Source organism: Anas platyrhynchos, chromosome 2 (assembly GCF_047663525.1).
Source record: "Anas platyrhynchos isolate ZD024472 breed Pekin duck chromosome 2, IASCAAS_PekinDuck_T2T, whole genome shotgun sequence".
Classification (NCBI taxonomy): domain Eukaryota; kingdom Metazoa; phylum Chordata; class Aves; order Anseriformes; family Anatidae; genus Anas; species Anas platyrhynchos.
In genome coordinates this window covers 49,418,097-49,436,918 of record NC_092588.1, presented here as the reverse complement: position 1 = coordinate 49,436,918, position 18,822 = coordinate 49,418,097, and the positions used below count along the sequence as shown (strand labels likewise).

Here is an 18,822-nt window from a genome sequence, read left to right as displayed (position 1 = left end):
TCATGCATCTAAACTCTTTCCTCTTGTTTTCCTAACTTCCTCATTCAGACTTTTATTTTTGCACTAGCTGGCTTAAAGTTTCATTTTATTGGAGTGCACACTTCTGTGAATATTTAACACAAAACATGTGTTCACTTTTTAGACCTCTGAGAACTGTGAAATCAACCAGGAATTTTAACAGCATTCTATTCACTTCACAGTAGATACAGCCTTCGTATCTAACAACTCATATCAAAATGTAAGATTATTATGAATGGATATTTTCCTTAGCCTACAGTACTAGGATGTCTCACACCGCAGAAAGCTGTTTTTCCTTTTATTTGCTCAGTATGTAAATTGCCTATTAACTCGCTCATCAACAGGCCTTGAAAGAATTTCTTGAATTTCTTTCACAATCGGTTAATGGCACAACACAAAAAACATGTTATTCTCTTGAACTGAAATACCATGTTATTCCCAGCTGTACAAAAGAAACTGCCATTTGAAGAGAAAAAAAAAAAAAGAGTCAGAAGCTTTAAAGGAACAAATTTTCAGTGACTTCAGGAACATTAGGTCCATATAAATGTCTTAAAAGTAAATGCTTTCAAAGGCACTGTTCAAGCAGTAGGCAAAACAGTTTCCATTTATAAAATGGTTCCTATTTATGGGAAGGAAGGGAGTGCCCACTCCAGCTAACATGCCGGGGGCCGTCGTTATGCTGCCATTAAAACTTACTCTCAACTCATAAACAGACTCATTTCAGTTTAAATGAAAAGGGAATAAGTCATAAAAATATAAAGAATGTGTAAAAGGATGAGACATCTTGTAAAAAGGTTAATTGCACTAGCTTCTGGTTTTCACAAACAATAGGGCTGTTTAACAGAAGCAAAACTTTCAGCTATAATGACTATAACTCAGGCAATTTATGAATTAGTTACATGTATCCTTTCACTGCCCAAGAAGTCTTTTTTTCTCTTTAAAAATCATAGTGCTGAGAGAATCATGGGAAATCCAACATATCCATCCACTTTCTAGGTTGAATACAAGTACTAACAGAAGACAAAACATTGCATACAGCTTTCAGAAATTGTTCCAACATACTTTTGGCAAGATTTTAGGTTTTGTCTAGCAAGTTATTGCTAGACAGAATTCTAATTCCTTCAGTAGTTAATGGAAACCAAGGACTTTGTGGGCAGGTGTATTTGGCATTTACTGCTTCTGCAAGAGTAAATCCATCTTCTGATCAGTAAGCATATACTGATTAAAGCAAGGTATATGACAATGACAGAGGCATTAATGATTGACAATACTGCCAGGTACTCCTCCACTTGTATGACCCCTATAAATGATAGGGATAACACGGAGAATGTATGCCATAGCTGTTTCAAACATCACATGATATGCTGGTAAATGATTATTTTTCCTTCTAGCTTTGCTTCTACATTTCAAGAGCAATCCAACTGAAGACACACTTTTAAAGCTTCTAGTTTCTTTCTCTCACCCAATGCTCTCTTTTTACCTCTTTATTAGATCTGTAGCTTCTCCTTGAAAAATTTCAGCACTTTCAGTGGTGCCTTTACAGAGCCCATTGGAATATATCATTAGCTTTCTGGGGGATTGATACCGGGAAAGGATGTAGTGATTACAACAAAATAATATTTACTGAACACAACTCTAAAGAAAATAAGCACATTTTAAAATATTGTGTTAAACCTCCTCTGATCTCTAAACATCATTCAGTATTATTTTTGGAAAGAGGATAATACATGTATGCCTTAAGGGTGTGCCTTGGGTGTTAGAAACCAGGAGCTGAATTCCATCTGAGATCTCGGAACTTACCCTGGTAAGTACTTTGAATGAATAAATGTGAATAAATAGACAAATAAAGAGAATACTCTTTTAATACATTTTTCATTCAGCAGAAAGACCATCAGTTGAAGCAGCAACAAAGGCTGCTCTACAATGTTAAACATTGGTTTCAGGTTTTACAGTGAAAGAGAAAAACATGTCAGTGATGCTTGGCACAATAAACATAAAAGCCAACTGCACCAAAGGGCTTGAAATATCCTTCCTGATATAGAAGCAAAGTCCAGATCTATTCTAAGCAGTAGTAAATCCATTAACTGTAACAGTATAATCAATTAAATTTGTATTTGTCATAGATCTGAATGTAACATTATAAACCCAAATTAACAACAGAAAGAGTGCTTATTCCAGTTCTACAGTATGGCAGGGACAAGTACAAGACAATAACCTCAGCTTCTGTAAAAAGAAACTTTGTTGACTGCTAAAAGCTGAAATCAGAGCCAAATTATAAACCAATTTGATTTATGCGTGTCAATGCCAAATGAATGCTATTCATTGGCACAAGGTCTGCTTTGAAGTATAAGAAAGCCACTTCTCTCCTCCAGGAAATGTGTAATTTCAAGATCACATGACAGAAACTGGGAGCACTCATAATAAAAGAGTCAATAGACCCAAAGGTGAACCATGATGCAATCTGGACCTAAGTCCCCAACACAATGAAGTACATCATCATCCTGGCCCACACTATCCAGATTCCCACTCTGCAATGGAAGATATAGTTTTAGGCCTACATTACTTCCATGATATGCCATCAAGTCATAAATTTCATCATCTTTAACCAGGCTGTAGTTCCCTAAAGCATTCCAGTGTAGATTAGTAAATGTAACAAGAGCCTGGGTTTTCTCATTTCTATGCAAGTCTAAAAGTTGCCATCCCCATAGGCTCGACAACCACTCCAGTACATGAGTCTTCTAGATTACCAATTTATCTCCAGCTGGTTTTGATATAGAAGCTACCTCCACTGATCATTTTCTCACTTCAAGACGTGAAAGCTGCTTTAACAGCTCAAATCACTACTCTGGTTTTAGAAATCTTCTTTGGCAAATATTTTCCTTAATTAGACTGGCACAACAATATCAACTTTAGCAAAGTTGCACAATTATAAATGAGAGCAGAACTTGGACATACAAATCCAAATCAACAACTAGCTGGTCCTAGATGAAAGGCTCTGAATAGGCTTTAGTGATCTCAGCTCTCATGCTAATTCATTGAAATATGCAGAACCAAAACATAACACAATCCCTGGAAAATATATCAAAGAGGTATTTAACAAGCTTAATTATACGAAACAGTCAAATAACATGGAAAAAATAAAGAAACAACTGATGAGACTAAATCAAAAAAAATGGATTGATTCCATCTCAGAAAACATGAAACCACCAATTGAAAGCTTGCAACTAATACTTCAAAGCCATAAATAATCCACGGTACTTTAATGCAAATCATGGAAAAGAATATCATATTCTTAAATTCCATCTATAAGACGTTAATTATGCATATTAATACAAGATAAAATATGGTATTAAGAACCATTGTCTCATTTAGGAAGTAGAACAAGTGTTTATAATTGCTGTATAAAGAAGCATGAGCATGAAGAGAATAAAAGTTTGTTTGATTAGATCAAAATGTTCGGTCCTGCTTTTTATGTCTGTGATTCTGGGTTTTGATGTTTTGCCTTTAATAATGTTTACCCCTTTTGAAAACTGCTTGCCTACTAGAACACTTCTTTTTAACTGCACTGACTTTTATCAAAGAATCATAGAATTCAATATTTTGTTTTGTTTTGAACTCAGTAAGGTAGCTTGGCCCATGAGTAAAGTCATCAGTTATAAAGTTTTGGCCTTTTCATGGATAACAGTCTCCAGGTTTGGCTCCACAGAAGTTTGTAGTACCAGTTGGAAACTTTTTTTTCTTTTTTTATGATATTAACAAAATGAGCATTTTCTGTCTGGTAGATGACAACCCTTTCTCCTCTATTAAAATTAAATGTGTTAAAAACAGTAGATCTGGATTATTCAAATTCAAAATATTTAAATGATTCACCTAAAGAGCTGGCTGAACAGAGAATGTTGATTATTAAATAAGCTTTGCAAAACTGGGGGAGTTTCAAAGAACTGAGAGGAAGCTGGAGTGTTTTAAAGGGGTGAACAAGATGTCAATCCAATAGCAATAAGCTCTTAAGCAAGGAACTGATTATTGACAAAGCAGCAAAAAACAGCTGATATGGAATTCAATAGACAACTGTGGGTGGGAGTTACCAAGGAGATGTGTTTTCGGGATCTACCACATAGCCTTCTAATATGTGTCACCATTGCCAGTAATAGGCTATATAAGTCTGTTTTTGTAAGGTTTCTCATGCTTGTGTTGTTTGAGCTTTTTTGACCTCTCTGTTGCTTTGTTCTATTTGGTTTAGCTGTGACAGCCATTTATCTGATTGACCAGGTCTATATGATTAATTTGTTTTACTTTTGCTTAACTTTGTATGCTACAAAAGTTCTTTATATAAATGGCAATAGCAAACAGTTATTCTCTGCAGAATGAGATATTTATTACTAATACTAAGATGCAGCTTAGAGAAATACAGATCTGGTACAACAGAGGCCTTGAAAAGGACAGACAAGGATATGATGCAGAGGAGTACAGGCAAGATGAGAGATGGGGCAAAAGCCTAATATGGCAGTAAACTTCTCAGTAGTGGTGAAATGGAAAAAAAAAATCAGACCTGGAGCTGGACAAAACTGCGTTTACAGGTAAAAAAGAAGTAATATCTAATATGTACAGGGCACTATATACCATAAATTCAGGTGTAACAAATAGCTGCTGACCAATGAATAAAGAGAAAGGTGTAATAAAATGCATTTTATTAAACATAAGAATAACCCCAGTTCATAATAGCAGGAAGAAGAAAGCATCAACATGAAGATCACATTCTTCCTGACAAAAGACTTTAGATGCTGATGACTGGCCGTAATAGCCCATTACCACATTACCAATATAATAGTGAAACTGTTGATTTTAGGACCCAAAGGAGCAATGAAGTATGTAGATGCACCTGGGAAAATGCACAGAAACCAAATATTATCTGTAAACCAATTCTAACTGCATTATTTTTCCTTCTTCTTCTGTTACTATTAGATCTGCACTCATAATGATTACATTTTTAGGATTATACCAATTATACCAACAATAAATTATTGGATTTGCTTATATATAAGGTGTGATGTCCCTTTGCCCATAAGCAAGATTTTGAGTGCAACAACTTAAAAAGTATGAAGTTATACAAAATCTGGAGAAACACCAGGTAATGGACCTACTAAGTCATCAACATGGAATCCACTGGCAAAGAATGGCAGAAAGACACCCAGCTGCTATCCATCCATGTTTCCAGAAGCATCTTAGTGAGTTGAAGGTAGCACTGTAGCTATAGACTGAGAAAGCTCATAACAGTTGCTAAGGCTTCTAGTCTTCTAATACCGCCAGACACTATTGTTTGCTTCAAATTTATTTTCCTCTTACACTTTCTATGCAAATAGTATTTTCAGGCTTCCCTAGTGAGTACATAAACACAGAAAGAAGAAAGTAGAATGCTAACTAGCTTTATGGCCTAAACTAGTGTTCAGGGCCATATTTAACAGGGATCTAAATAGCTGCACACTGAATCTTGTTGAACCAGACATTTCCAGAACTTTAAAATAAGAAGCTCCATGTTAAAACTTTGATATAGATGACATCGTGTATTGGTGTGCAGTTTTCTGTTTCAAACAGTTTATGTAATAGTAGGACCACAGAACTGTCCATGCTGGAAGGATCTCTGGAGCTTATATAGTGCAATCTTCCACCAAAAATGGGGCTATTTTCAGAACTGGATCCACCTTTGAATCTATGTCAGATTGCTCAGGGCCTTGTCCAGTCTAATATTTAGTATCTTGAAGCATAGAATCATGGAATCATGAGATAGCATAGAAGCATTGAGAGTTGCAGCTTCTCCAGGCAGACTGTTCCTGTGTTTGACTATTGCCACAGAGAAAAGGAGAGGCAGGTGACCTATTCACTGTAAACACCGGTGACAGGACCCGCAGGAATGGTGTTAAGCTGAGGCAGGGGAAGTTTAGGCTTGACATCAGGAAGAGGTTCTTCACTGAGATGGTGGTTGCACACTGGAACAGGCTCCCCAGGGAAGTAGTCACTGCACCAGTGTCTGAGTTTAAAAAGCGATTGGACTGTGCACTTAGTCACATAGTCTGAACTTTCAGGTAGACCTGTGCGGTGCGAGGAGTTGGACTTGATGATCTTTATGGGTCCCTTCCAACTCGGGATATTCTATGATTCTATGAAAAGAATCTTTCCTAACATCTAACAGGAATTTCCTGAGTCACAACATGCATCTATTGCCTCTTATCACTGTGCACCTACTAGAAACATGTGGTTCCATTTTCTCTATAACCACTTACTTGTTGAAGAGAGCTGTAAGATTCTCCCTCAGTCTTTTCCAAATGAAACCGATTCTCTCAGTGTCTCCTTTCATGCCATGTGCTTCAGCCCTTTATTGCCTTGATGTCCCTCTACTGAGCTTGCTCCACTATCCTATTCCAAACGTATGATCATCAAGCAAGTCCTCAGTGTATAATAAACTGCAAAAAGGCATGTATTTGTCAGTTATCACATCTCCTTACAAAAGCAGAGGAATAAATATGTAACGTCTCAGCAAACGTACCCACCAGTCAAGACACTGCACATAACACTGGGGATCTGACAACTCATCACAAAAAATTTCTCCCATGTAAGACACGTCCCACCATGACACTAAGAGTCTGAAGGACAGGAAGATGCATTTCAAAAAGCTGTTGGTTGCAGGTAAGAGTGGGAAGGGGACAAAGATTTAAGGATACCAGTAATGGTCACTGTAATGTACTGTAGTATCAGCCAGAACTTAAAAGCAGAATTCAGTGAGAGTGAAACTGAATTGGAGGGTTGATCTTCTAAACATTGTAAGATTCTATAGAGACAATGATGAATTCCCAAAGAATGGTCAAGGGCACTGAAGAAACAGAGTTAATTCATTGGATACTTTTATATTTAAAAGGAAGAAGATTTATCCAATAAATTGCATAAAGAAGATTTGTCCAATAAATCTTCTGCCATATGAAGACTGAGTCTGTTTGGTGGTTTACAGTTTCAGAGAGGATGAAGAGATGCCTGAAAAGTGGGAGCTGATGAAACTAGAGAGGCTGAGAGAAGTGGCTCTGTCTGAGGAGGCAGATAAACGTTGGGAAATGCACCAACAGCAACAGACAGAGGAACCTTTGCCATATACAATGTTGGGACTCCATCTGAATCCAGACAAGTCTCCAAACATAACTGTTGGAAGGGATCAGGAAAGAAGGTGTGATTACAGCTGCACCGTGCTGCATTTCAATGCATCTTAAGCTGGTCCAAGAGTCACCTTGCAAAATAACACAGGGCATTGTTCTGATCTCTTTCCTCCTGTCATCCCCCTCCCACACACAGAAGAATCAAACCCTTGGGATTATGCATTATCAGATAAAGGAGAGAGGGCATTCTGCCCAGGTCTTATCTGAACACAGTGACAGTCGAAACAGTGCGGAAGAGGTAAACTCTTATGCAGTATGCCACATGTCAGTAGGGCTTATTCTGCCAAGGAAGATGAAGTACTGCTGGTAAATCAAATGTCACTAAGTGTGTCACTACAGCAAGTTGCCCAACAGGGAGGAAAGCTTCCCACCACATTCTCTGCCTGTGCACTACCAGAGCTGGATACAGCCCCTGCAGGAACAGCTGCCACTACATTCAGTTTAGAGCTAACACTGATACTGAATAATCTAACAAGATTTCTTGAAAACAAGAAAATAACCTCTGTCTCAGGGTCTCCATTTAAAGATTCTTCTTGTCCTACAATACCAAGTTTTACAGTAAAGTCCCAATTCACTTAAAAATCTTAATATTGCATGTCAAACATTAGGGAGAAGGTGGGAAAAAAAAGTCCTAGGGAGAACAGAAAGACCCCTTTGGGTGGTATGCTATATTTAGATTGGCTCACATTGCTTGTGAAACCACACCTTTTACTCTTACTAACCATTTTTCTCTCCCAGAAGAAGGAGTTCTTTATTTTACTGTATGCTCTGACAAGAAAATAAGTTTCTGTGACTTTTTGACTTGTACCATAGAAACAGCTCTACTTAACAGTAAAAACATAAACCAAAAAGTTTTCTAGGCATAGCAGCAAGATAGCATGCGAAAACGCCTTTCAAATACATATTTCACAAATTACATTTGGTTCCACAGGACATTGGTATCAAAGAGTTCATTAAAAACATTTGGTTACTAAGAAAAAAAAAAAACATTTGTCTATTAATGCTTCAGGAATAAAGTTTCCTGACTAACAAACACAAAATATCTTCAGAGAAAGAATATGGTTTTCCCCTCTTTTGAAATATCAACTACCAGATATGTTAGGGTTAGACATGTAAGTACTTAATCCTGTTTGCCTGCAAAAGGAAGCAACCATGTTGTATAATTCCATTCAGAATTATCAGACAATAATCTGAAAACACATTAATGCAAAAGAAACTTCTCCACCATTCACTGTTTGCATAGGAAGGCTGTTCCATAACCTCAGTGGTTCTGTGGCTGGGAGCCCTTTCCAAATTTCTTGCATTCTTTTGTTCATGACCAGTCCAGCTGTTTTTCTTGTGCCAAAATATTCTCCAGGTTAAAGAGTTGAAACAACATATCGTTATTTACTTTCAAAGTAGCTTGCTGGCCTCCCCAGCTATAAAGGGACACACAAGGGATAGACACAGGACTCCAGTTGAAATTAAGGCAACTCCCTCTTCTGTTACCACAACACGAAAAATAGCACACCAGTCCTCCTAAATCTACCTGAACTCCCCTCATCATGAGAAAAGCAGAACAAGAACAAGCAACCAATAAATTATGCCGTTAGCAAAACCCACCATTGTTTTCACTCCAGAAGGATGGAACAAAAGTCTAATGCTACATCTATGCAAAATTTATTTGGATGAAAAACAGGCTGGCAAGATGATTGCTTTAAAACCATGAAGTCTGGGGTCTTGTTTGTGGGCAGCTTAGAGTTCTTGACCAACCTCCAAAAAAATCATCTCATCGCTATTGTTTTAATAGACATTACTCTCAAAAACAATGTCTGGAAGAACAATAGCATTTCTAGGAACAATTTTATAAAATTTTCAGACAAGGGAGGTTACAGACAATATATTAGGGAGACAGGAAGAAAGAAAAAAAAAAGGCCTTCAAAAACTGGAGAAAAAAAAAAAAGAAAAAGAAAAAAGAGAACTTGGGGGAAAAAAAATGTCTTTTGAATTGCACAGCCTTAATTTATGGGACACTGGTGGATCATCAGAGCATAAAGAAAACTATGCTGATATTTTCAAGGCTAAACTAAGTGGTTGGGTCCAGGCTGTAATTGGCTCCAGGATTTTATTCCTGTTTTAATTCCCAGATTGTTATTGACTTCCTCCAAAGCAGTGAAGTGCCATGACTTTCCGTGGGGTTAGACTCTCTCAGTTCAACTCTGAATGTCACCTATGGCATGAAAGATTCCTTCTTATTTTTATTATCTTATTTGGAATGAAAGCAGCACTTTCAGCTATCTTATCAGTTAGCATTGCAAGACTCTGTTCTCACTCCCCATCTCAGGATGTATTATTAATGATAGAAGAGCACAGCAGGCAACTGAATTTTACACAATTGATGGTGCTCAGCACCATGCCAAGATATTATTAATGTGGCTTTTGTGAAAACAAAAACAGCTTTAAAATACAGCCTGTAGCTCATGAGACCATGGTTTTATGTTTCAGGATGGGAATCTTCTGTTACGGACATTTTGATTCAGAACAAAATAGCAAAATGGCTCTAGGTCAGCATTGCCTATGTCTTTGTCCCTACATCCATCCTTATCTCCCCAAATTACTGGGCATTGTCAGTATATCATTGGTGCTTTTTTCCTCCTGATCTGAAATCCTACGGACAACTTGGAAACCAAATCATTTGGTTTTGTTGTTAAAAGTTCAGCAAGAGTCCTATATCACACTCTCTCAATATAGTTATTCAATCAGAATAAGAATAGAATCTGATTTAGTTTCCATTCAAGACTTGGTTCAACTGATAATCTTTATCCAAAAGCAAAAAACAGAAGCAGATGTTGTTGTTTTAGCTGATGTTCATTATTAGAGGTAATTTGCCTGCTGTTCACATTGCTAGTGAAACACAAAATTTACCAGCAAGAGAACAAGAAGAAAGGAGTTGATACATCCATTCTATAATGCTACTGCTCCCTCATTGAGACTTTGATCCCAGGCTACTGAAGTTCTCACCAAGCAAAGGTGTTTTGAAGAGAACCTGATACTTCAGCCTGGGGTAAGACCACATGAAGTATCATTTCATGTCTAAGAGCAGTCAGGTATCAATGTTGCCTTTCTGCTTGCCAAATGCCCAACCCTGGAGCTGTGGCTTCCCTAAAGGAATTTTCTCTCAACAGTTTCCTGAAAGCCAGAGAAAGATGAACTTCATTTCCACCAGTGAACTGTAACGGGAGAGCTCTGATGATACATTACGCATAAGAAATGAGTCATGCTGTGGTTTCCTGCTTCAGTTTATTGAGTGCAGAGTTGCTTGGCCTTTTTCTCCAGCTCTGACCCTTGTCCTGCTCAGAAGCCCTAGAAGATAGCTCTTTCCTTTCCCAGTCTCCATAGTTACAGTCAGGATCAAGGATAGAAGTATGCAGGCTCCTACTCTTGGCTCAGAGGCAAAAACCTACACCCACATCTTGTAAAATCATGGTGGCCAACAACAGCCTGAAATGCAGACAAGAACAACAGAACTGTATAGCTGGCTTACAACTGCACCAGTGTTCCTGTTCTTTTTTTTTTTTCTCTCTCTCATCTAGAAGCATCTGAGCATCTTATGTTATTAAGAACATTATTGTGAATTGCAACTAGTTCCACAGACTATTTTGCTGATGTCAAACTTTTCAGGAAATAGCAGCAAGCTTACAGTGAGCAGACTGGGAGCTAGCTGCCCACTGATCGAACACAACAGGGCAGGAAGTTCAGGCATTTTTAATGTTTTTAATGTTTTACTAGTTGAGGAGAAATTTGTGCAGTGGATGACAATCCTTATATCTAATAAGATAATGTGTTCTTATACATGCAGCTTCATCATGGGAAGTCAGATGCTTGTAATCATATTTTTAAAAACAGATTAATAAATAGGTTACATATAGGGTAAGTATAGGAAAGGAGAGCAGATCATGAAATGGAAGTGCCTAAGAGTAGTCAAAAGATCATTGCTTCTTAAAAACATAAACAGGATATAAACAAGAAGGAAAAAAAAAAAAAAAAAAAAAAAAAAAAAAAAAAGCAGATGGTCCTTTTTGACCCTGTGATATGTGGAACAGTGTTCAGTGGTACAAAGCCATGGATTTCCTGGGAAGCCAGTCAGGCTACTCTGGTATACACCTACCTGAGATCTGGTCCTTGAAATCCAGAATTCTTTTGGCTACAAAATCAAAAAGCTGGAGTGATATGTTTTGACTAAACTTTATTATTTTTCTGTATACAAACACTCACTGTCAGCCTGCAGATTACCTATAGTAATTGTGGGTTTTCCAGATATAATAAATAATTTTATTAAGAACTCTTTCTAGATGTCATTCTTCTGAACTGGCCTTTTCTCATATCTCCCTGGTTGCTTTCTTTGTCCACATACCATCTTCACATTCCTTTCCTCATTTTACCTGACATTTTAGAAACACCTCCCTCACACTATCTTACAAGTTTCTTTCAGAATAATTTAGATTTCTCTTGGAGGAGCAGTGGAAAGAAGTGGCTTTTTCTCAGTATTTGTGTAGTTGTCTCTTCTCCAGGGACAAGCTCATCTTCAAATTGCTTAACCTTTTGGGAAAGTTTCTTGGACAATTCTTATGCTGCTTTCTTTTCATTTGAGGGAGACAGAGTATATATATCTGAAGGGCATTTTTGTCATCACTAGTATTACTTTAATGCCATGGAGCAGACATTCTGAACAATGGTGCACTGACCCTGCTGGTCCCAGACTGCCTTCTTTTAAAGCCAGATCCTTAACATCTACAGTAAGCATAGCTCTGCAGATATCTGCAAGAGTTCATCCACCATTTTGTGGGGGACCCAGATTCAGCAGATATCATGGTGGTCTCTCAGCATTCACGCCCTGGATTTCCTAATGACAAGGTATAAATTACAGCCAATTAGGATGACAGTTACTCCTTGAAAAAAAAAAAAAAAATCTACTGAAAGGAAGCAAACACTTACCATCTGTTGGGAAACATTTGAAGAGGACATTCACTGATGGGAATAACTAAATTTTCTGGGGTCTTTGTAGTTTGGTTTCTAAGTGCAATCCTAAGTGGTTTTGAAAGCACTGCAGTAGCAGATAAAGTATTTGATGCATTAGAGTCTAATAGCACCCAGCATATGATGCCCAGTCTTCAGATAGGAGCGACTTTAAAGGATAGCTCATCCTTGAACAACCCCTGAATAAATACCTTTTCTGACATCAGCACAGACCCCAGTCTTGCTTCCTGTCTTCCTAACATTATAAAGCCACATTTTTAATCACAAAACCCAGTGCTGGTAAGTGACTGTCGCTGGCCTCCGCCACTCAAATACAAACGGAGATCCGCTGAGCACTTCCTCCAGACATTGGTAAACTAAATATAATTCAAACTATTAATCTAAAAAAACTGTTGTGCACTCTCTAAATTACTGCTGGATTATTCTATTTGCTTGAATAGTCATTATTGTTTAATTTTTTTTTCTGTTTTAGCTTTGACACAGCCGATCACCTGCCTTCTATGGTGCTCTAAGAAAAATACAAAGGTGAGGAAGTTATAAACCATTGTTTATAACTATGTTATAAACCATGTTTATTGTTACAGCTAAATAAAAACATCATACGATGGGTGAGCAATTGGCTAACGGGCAGGGCCCAAAGAGTTATGGTGAATGGGGCTGCGTCAGGCTGGCGGGCGGTCACCAGTGGGGTCCCTCAAGGCTCCATTTTAGGGCCGGTACTTTTCAATATTTTTATAAACGATCTGGATGTAGGAATAGAAGGTATTTTGAGCAAGTTTGCTGATGACACCAAACTTGGAGGAGTTGTGGACTCTGTTGAGGGTGGAAAGGCCTTGCAGAGGGATCTGGATAGGTTGGAGAGCTGGGCGATCGCCAACCGCATGAAGTTCAATAAGAGCAAGTGCCGGGTCCTGCACCTGGGACGGGGAAACCCTGGCTGCACATACAGACTGGGCGATGAGACGCTGGAGAGCAGCCTAGAAGAGAGGGATCTGGGGGTCGTGGTAGACAGCAAGTTGAATATGAGCCAGCAGTGTGCCCTGGCAGCCAGGAGGGCCAACCGTGTCCTGGGGTGCATCAAGCACGGCATCGCTAGTAGGTCGAGGGAGGTGATTGTCCCGCTCTACTCTGCGCTGGTGCGGCCTCACCTCGAGTACTGTGTGCAGTTCTGGGCACCACAGTACAAAAAGGACATGAAACTGTTGGAGAGTGTCCAGAGGAGGGCTACGAAGATGGTGAACGGCCTGGAGGGGAAGACGTACGAGGAACGGCTGAGGGCACTGGGCCTGTTCAGCCTGGAGAAGAGGAGGCTGAGGGGAGACCTCATCGCAGTCTACAACTTCCTCGTAAGGGGGTGTCGAGAGGCAGGAGACCTTTTCTCCATTAACACCAGCGACAGGACCCGCGGGAACGGGGTTAAGCTGAGGCAGGGGAAATTTAGGCTTGACATCAGGAGGGGGTTCTTCACAGAGAGGGTGGTTGCACACTGGAACAGGCTCCCCAGGGAAGTGGTCACTGCACCGAGCCTGTCTGAATTTAAGAAGAGATTGGACTGTGCGCTTAGTCACATGGTCTGAACTTTTGGGTAGACCAGTGCGGTGTCAAGAGTTGGACTTGATGATCCTTAAGGGTCCCTTCCAACTCAGGATATTCTATGATTCTATGGTTTCTTTGAAATAGCTTGAAGGCAAGAAGTTCAATTCTACTTTAATAACATTTTTTGCTAGACATTTGTTACTATAATTTGAAAGGAGATGAAGAAAACAAAATCATATCAGGTTTATCTGCTGTAACTCCTGCTGTGATACCACAGCTCTTTTCAATAGAATAGGGATCAAGTCTGTGTCTATTGCACCTCTGGTTATGCGTACATTCAAACTGTTAACCAGGGCAAATGATATTGAGATCTTTACAAATAGATTAGCACAGTCTGGTAGAGTGGTTATAAAGGCATTGCTTTCCTGTCTTCTTTCTGCACTTGTCCATGTATGTCTGGACACAGAGATGATTATTTGTCCTTAAGACTATTTCACAGGCAATTACATCATTTGCAAAAGATTGTTGCTGCTACTTAGTTTTTGTTGTTGTTGTTGTTTGTGTGCTTTTGTTTTTGTTTTGAGTGTGTAGAAAGCTCTTGGCATTCATATGGCATTTTCTCCTACAGGTGCATTATCAAAGGGGTGGGTTCCGGTGACAGCTAAAATTGTACCTGGTGTCCAACCCAGTGAGCCAAGTGGTTAAACTGCAGTGAATTTCCAACTCCAACAATTTCCAACAATTTCAAACTGTTCTCCAAAACAGGTTTACTTTGTTTAAGAAAAGTAAAACCAAACATAACTGCATACCTCATGTCAATGGCTAGCTGTGTACATGTTCCTCCCCACCTTAGTTACACACACCATATAGTGCAGGCATAATCACAATCACAGAATGGCTTGGGTTGGAAGGGACCTTAAAGATCACATAGTTCCAACTCCCCTGCCATGGGATCCTCTGCCACTAGATCAGGTGGCCCCACGCCTCATCTAACACCTCATCTTGAATGCCTTCAGGGATGGAGCATCCACAGCTTCTCTGGGCAACCTGTTCCAGGGCCTCACCACCCTCTGTGTGAAGAATTTCCTCCTAACATTTAACCTAAATCTCCTATCTTTTAGTTTAAAACCATTCCCCTTTGTACTGTCATTGTCTACCCAAACAAACGTTTGCTCTCCATCTTTTTTATACGTCCCTTTTTAGTATAGAAAAGTTGCAAAAAGCAGCTTTAAAACATAATAAGAAGATAGCATTTGGAAAGATGAACATAAACATATAGATGTCACTGCTTTCCCTGTCAGTACTTCCGCTAACAAAACTAGGACCCAGTTATCTTGTTTTCCTCCCAATAAAACTGGATTTCCTTTAATTACTTTTTTCATCTAAAACACAAATCCAGACTTCTTGTCTTAAGAATTTCCAGAATTCAAAAATCCTAAGCAGGTAGATCTTTTAAATTACATACAGATCTGATCTTTCCTTCTCCTGTAACTGTATTTAAAGAAAACCACACAAAATTTGCAACTATGGTTAACACCCCACTTTTCTATCCAAGTGTTCTTTACAAAAAACAGATGAATCAGGAGGAAGAGATAGCTGCAGATGTGCAAACAGGCAGTTAAGGTCAGTCTGCTAACTTCTTTGGCACTTCTTGGGTTTCCTAAATACTAATCACACTTATAGCCCCAAACTATACTAGTATCTGTTTAAGAATCACCTTACCACAACTAATCTAGTTCTTTCAACACAAATCTATCGTGAACCACAAAATTTCTTTTCTTCAAGAGCTATACACACATCTGCATCTGTCCATGGACAGTCTGTCATGTTCTTCTGAGTAATCTCTAAGATTCTACAGTAAGATGCAGAAGTATTAGAAAATGTAGAAAGTATGACTAATGGTTAGAAGCACATATGAAATTCTTTCTTTCTAAAACAACTGCCACACTGCAAGTAGCAGGATCTGTAGAACACAAAATGAACACAAAAGAATATTGAAAGAGAGAAGCATTTAAACATTGTATGTTTGAAACGCTATGAGATGTGAAACTACTACCCAGTGCAATGCATTTATGTACTGTTTGATGTCAATGAAACTATCAGGAAAAGAAAGCTAATGTTTATGAGTGCTCATTTACCAGCTGTCTCAAAGAAAATAAGCCTGTCAGTCCCTTCCAGCAGTAAAACAGGTACACATACCCAGAGTCCTCTAGACCAGTGAATTGCAATCCCACCCAAGCAGGGAAGGACTGATGGGTGCTATTAGATTTTCATCCACTTCTGTGGCTTTCTTCTTTCTAAGATCACTATCTCAGAGAAGATACAGTGAGAGCACATTCTATGGACTGTATTTCTCTGCAATGACAATGGCTGCTGGTTGTCTGAAAGAGCAAACTGCAATGATGCATCCCAAGAATGTCATCAGCTGATTGCACTCCTCTTCCTCAGACAACTAGAAGCATAATAATGATTGTGTCAGGGAGACAAAAGAGAATATGAAGAGATGTAAATATAATCTTTTTATTGCTTGCAATGATCTCAATTAATCACTTACAGATTGAATGTGTTTTTATACACTGGGTGTTCAGGATATGCCTAAGACAATTGCTTTAGGAATGTCTGGTCCAAACAGACATGATTATATACTTTGGTAGTTTTCTGCAAATGAATAAACTATTACAAGAACCATGTGTTCCCATTTGAGAAATAATATACAAGATAAATGTTAACCTGGGGGAAAAAAAAAAAGAAAAAAAAAGTTAGAAGTTGTAAACATTTTGTTCATGGAAGGGACTAAAAAAGACAATTTTAAGTTAGCAACATTTTTCTAACAGCATTTATATATCACTTATTAGATGTGGCAAAATTAATCTGCTGAATTTCAGCCTTAGAATGTTTTCTTTCTTTGAAAAGAAGTCAAATTTCATTTAGGGATGGGATGAAGTAGGCTCAGATGGGTTGGGATGGGAAGGGATGGTTCAGAAAAAGAAGCACTCACTGTAAAATAATATTGCAATTTTCAGTACATAGATCACAAGCATATAAAAACTTTATATGTCAAATATAGATGTGAAATTTCTGCTTTGCAATATATATGTGTATCTTTAGAAGTAACTGTTTAATTTAAAAATCCAGGTTGTTTTTTTTTTTTTATTGATATTCAAGATAAAAAACTGTGCTGAACAATTTATAATTCTGAATTCAGCATCTGAAGGATGTAAATCATGGAAAAATAATGAAGTTACAAAAAGGAGCAGAATTCTTCTCTGATGGTTCAGGTATTATTTTTCTCCTCACACTTTGTAATGTTGGAACTACAGCAAAGAATAAAACTTCTGGTTTTAACACCGCAATCTCAGTTAGATTCTTATTCCCTGTCAGCTCCATTGTAAATTCCACTGAGAGGATAAAATACAAAGAGTTCATTTATAATTAAACTTGATTCGATCTCAGCAGCAAGGCAAAGCACGATAGAAGACAGGCAGTGTAAATGGTGAATAAGTTTAATTAGGATAGCTGGAAAAAATAAAGTCAATTAATCTTAGTTTTCTTACATTCTATCTAGAGAAATGTGAAGTAAAATAGAGACTTTTAACATAAATATATTAGGTAGATAATAGAACCTATGTCACAATTTGTTAGGACCTATGGGAAAACAAAAGTGGCCTTGTACTTTGAGTTTTGCAACCAAATTAAGACGGAAAAAAATGAAGAAAAATCTTTATTTAACTATAGATTTTTTTTTATGTTTACTACAGGTATGTATTTAGGGTATTTAACATCACCTCTATCTTCTATATTGTGTTCTTTCATTTCTGCACTTTCTTGTCATAATACATAAAGTTATATATAATTACACAGTATTTTCATAAAGCAGGAACCCATATCAAATTCCTTGCTTGCTTGAGGACTGGGGGACATCTTGCAATACCAGCATTTACTGGCTATTTCAGTGAAGAGCCTGAATGTAAGTAAGAAAGATGGCCCTGGATGCTACAGCTTTTCAGGTACAGGTAATGCACTTAAAACATTACAGATTTATTTACTTGTTCTGGAAAGAGACTTTTGTTTTCCTATGAGAAACATCTCAGAAGACACTCTTGCAAGAAATTTCCTCCAGATGAAATGCCACTGTGTCTATTACCCTTAAACTAATGCACAGAATTCCTCCCAGTTCGTGCTTACTTTTTACTTAATATTGTTACTACAGTAGTAGTCAGACAGCAAACATCATTTGCAAGACTTTTGCTGAACTGTAGACCTCCTTTATACTGCAGAAATCTGAAAAGACAAAGAGACTCTCTGCTAGGTTTTCCCAAATCATCCCACTTTGGGTACAGCTTGCTTCTGGTAGAAGGCTCTTCCAACTGTTTGCATTGTACAGGATATGCCTTGAAAACACACTATTCCTGCCAATCCCAAATACGGAAAAAATCCTGAGGAAGTATCCAAATATTAATGGGTAACAGCAAAGAAACAAGGAAGTTATGAAAATATTGGATTTAAAATGCATTTTTATTTAGCTCTGAGTATCTCATGCACATTTGCAGCCTCACTTTTTCATGCCTTCCCTCCCTAACCTGTGGTTTCAAAATTCTTTCTCAGTCAATCAAAGCCAAAATTGTGCAATCATATGACTACAACAGTTGGGAAGAAATAAGGAAAACACCATCAAGTCTTGCAACAAAATTAGGAGAGTTGGCAGGCCTGATACAGACACTGTTTCCACTGTATTGTTTCCACTGTTTCCACTCAAATGTCCACACAGCTAGGAAGAACGCAGAAGATACCCACTGTCCACTGCCTGCCCTACTGAACAGCTTAGATACCTACCCTCACTGCTAGCTTGAGATGGAGAATGGTGCACCAAGTAACTCGCCAGCACTTCTGAAATTCAGCTCAACTGCCTCTAGTTTTTAGGATCTTGCCTTCAGGTTCAATGAACAACAGATGGTGTAGTCATTAAGTCTCCATTCACCTCTTTCAATACTTGAAGAAATTATAATACTTGTTAGCTGCTGTACTTATGCAAGTGAACAGAAAGGATACATAA

General features: G+C 38.2%; 1 long non-coding RNA gene across 1 annotated transcript in view; it reads right to left on the bottom strand.

Moving 5' to 3' along the window:
- LOC113842842 (uncharacterized) overlaps window positions 1-18,822 on the bottom strand; it is a 97,092-nt gene that overhangs the window by 62,709 nt on the left and 15,561 nt on the right. The window lies entirely within an intron of this gene.